This window comes from Macrosteles quadrilineatus, unplaced genomic scaffold (genome assembly GCF_028750875.1).
Source record: "Macrosteles quadrilineatus isolate MER2022 unplaced genomic scaffold, UCM_ALF_1.0 Scaffold_4__1_contigs__length_99947679, whole genome shotgun sequence".
NCBI lineage: Eukaryota > Metazoa > Arthropoda > Insecta > Hemiptera > Cicadellidae > Macrosteles > Macrosteles quadrilineatus.
Window position 1 is genome coordinate 67076663 of NW_026542597.1, and position 2296 is coordinate 67078958.

Sequence of the window (2296 nt, forward strand, 5' to 3'; positions counted from 1 at the left end):
GCGCCTGCTGTATCACAATACACGTTAGTCCTAAAAAATGCTTTTGGACTGTTAACAGGCGCTTTCTAAATATTTAAACTAGTTTTTTTTGGTTACAGGATATTCATTTAGCCTATAGGGGGAAAAACAACATCCAGAACCTGATATTTTATAATTCTTCCCAAAAAGTCATTTTTGACACCATTGTTTTTCTTTCACAGAAAACGATAACAGTAACCTAATGTTTAGAGTTAGTTATTAAACCATTTGATATTTCGAAGAACCAAATAAAATATATAGTTTTGTTCATAAGTGCATTTGTGATCATTATTCGATTTTCATAAAAACTAGATATTCAGTATGAGAAAAATACTAAATAACCGACATTCAAAGTTAAATATCTCAGAGACTCTCACAAGTATATTTCCGGCACAACAAGAGCTGAAAACACGCGGATGTCCCACGTTGTCCCAAGCATGTTTACTCTGTTCCTTACTTTTCTGTGTTTTGGTCAAGTAAAAAAAAATAAATTGAGAAAGCAAAAAGAGAATGATTCTCGAAGGATTATAAAAATTACCTCAACGTATGGAACACCTAGGACTGAGAATAAAAGGGTAAAAGAATACCACAAAACTGACAAAAGTGGTATAATAAAACTCAGAAAACAACACTAACACTCAATCAACATATGTACATGTAAGAGCGATTCTTCCCTTCATCTGTATCTACTGTATCTTCATGTATCTACTGAACAAGCGAAAGCTTCTCCAGTCGACGTATTTCTTCCCTGCAAACACTCCAACAAACGATGACGTCACCACTAGCAGACATGACATGATCTGGCGACAAACATATGTTGGTTCATTCATATTAGTAACACCATAGAAAAAAAAATTAAATATAGACCGTCATCTGTGCTGCGGTTACCATAGGTTCTGGCGCACACCGCTGGGAGTGCCATGTAGTTAGTCCTACGCACTACGTAACTACACGGCTCTCTCAGCGGTCTGCGCCAGAAAGAACCTATGGTAACCATGGTAACCGCAGAACGGCTGACAGTCTATATTTAATTATTTTTGTCTATGGTAACACTCAGAGCTAAAAAGACGGTAGTGATTAATACCAGCCTCTGTAATGTTTGTACCAGAGATTCAGGCGCTGATTTAACAGAAACATAAACTTCAGGACTTTCTTCTGTGACTATATTGTGGTTTAAATGACTTTTCGATGTGTGACCAGTAATACTTTTTTATCATTAGAAAAATCAATAACTGTACCTTTACACAAATATAGTTTGTTGCTGATTTGAATTATTCACTAAATATTTCAATGTGTTTGCTTCTGCGACGCTATTTGTTTTGAATACAATATTTGTGTAATATAGAAATTATCAATAACATGTAATTTATGGATGTATCAACCTTTTTGACCTCCTATATGTTGTTAACAATATATGTATTAATCTGTATTTTTGAGGTGAAATTTAATCCTGAACCTTAAAAAAGTGTAATCATTTCTTTATACTTAACCAAACAAGGATAAATACAATGGATTGATGTTTTAAATGTCTATTACTGTCCACCTAAATATACGAGTATATTATTATAATTCCCATCAAAATGTTAATGGCTAAGGGTGTAAGTACATTTCCTTATAGGAGAGTAATTATTGTAGGCTTAGTAGCTCAGTCCTGGGACCTTGTTTTGTTTATACTCGTACCCATAGAAATCAAAGACTTTATTCATTAAAATTCTTAAAAATATTGAAATTAAATGTATTTTTAGTCAAAGTTGTGCCTCCTTTATGACTATTTTTGGGTCTATTACTTCTTTGAACGTCAAATCAAAATCCCTTATAATTGACTTCAAATACAAACTTTTTTAGGCTATTAAGTATACTATGTGTAAAAACCACATCTGAAACTTAAATTCCGCATCAGATTTTTATAAAAAAAATATATTAAAAAAAGTTAAAAAATTTTTGATATTTTACTTCAAATAAAATAATGAATAAAAAACAATACTCACAAGTTTATCCACCCATTTTGAAGCCATAATTATGCGTACAAGCTTCTCTTATCATAAATAAAATAAATAAGTGAATTATTATCAAATGTTATCGGTACTACATTCAATGAGATAACAAAAACGAATATTTTAAACCATAAAATAAAAACTTTATAATATAAAAAATGTTTAATTTATTTTTATAAGTCAAATGTTATTCATACAATTATTTTTTGTTACGTACTAAATTCTACATTACAAAGCCAATTAACCACTTTTAAGAACAGCATTGTTTTCTCAGAATAAACTAC

The 2296-nt window shown here is 31.0% G+C and overlaps 1 long non-coding RNA gene across 1 annotated transcript; it reads right to left on the bottom strand.

Annotated features, from left to right (window-relative positions):
* Nucleotides 1-612: 612 nt before the first annotated feature.
* Nucleotides 613-2094, bottom strand: LOC128991405 (uncharacterized). Its single transcript, XR_008490635.1, has 2 exons — nucleotides 2007-2094; nucleotides 613-818 (listed from the first exon to the last, which is right to left on the bottom strand). It is a non-coding gene; the product is annotated as an uncharacterized LOC128991405 (long non-coding RNA).
* Nucleotides 2095-2296: the final 202 nt, after the last annotated feature.